Here is a 268-nt window from a genome sequence, read left to right on the forward strand (position 1 = left end):
CAACATTGTGTGTATGTTTCTTTCTTTCTGCAAATATTTATCAAGCTGTATGGAAGCCAATCCCGTGATTGCAGTAATATACATTTTATAATAGTGTGCATGTCTCACGTATATACATTTCACTGACATACAGAAACGTAAGCTCTATGCTGTTGTTTTTTTTCGCGGCGAATAAGAAGAGCAAAATTACATTACTTTTTTCATAACTGATCATCTTTCCCCGAGGTTGTAGTTCTAACATGATACTTTGTTTAAAGCATTCCTAGAG

This window comes from Penaeus monodon, chromosome 15 (assembly GCF_015228065.2).
Source record: "Penaeus monodon isolate SGIC_2016 chromosome 15, NSTDA_Pmon_1, whole genome shotgun sequence".
Lineage (NCBI taxonomy): Eukaryota > Metazoa > Arthropoda > Malacostraca > Decapoda > Penaeidae > Penaeus > Penaeus monodon.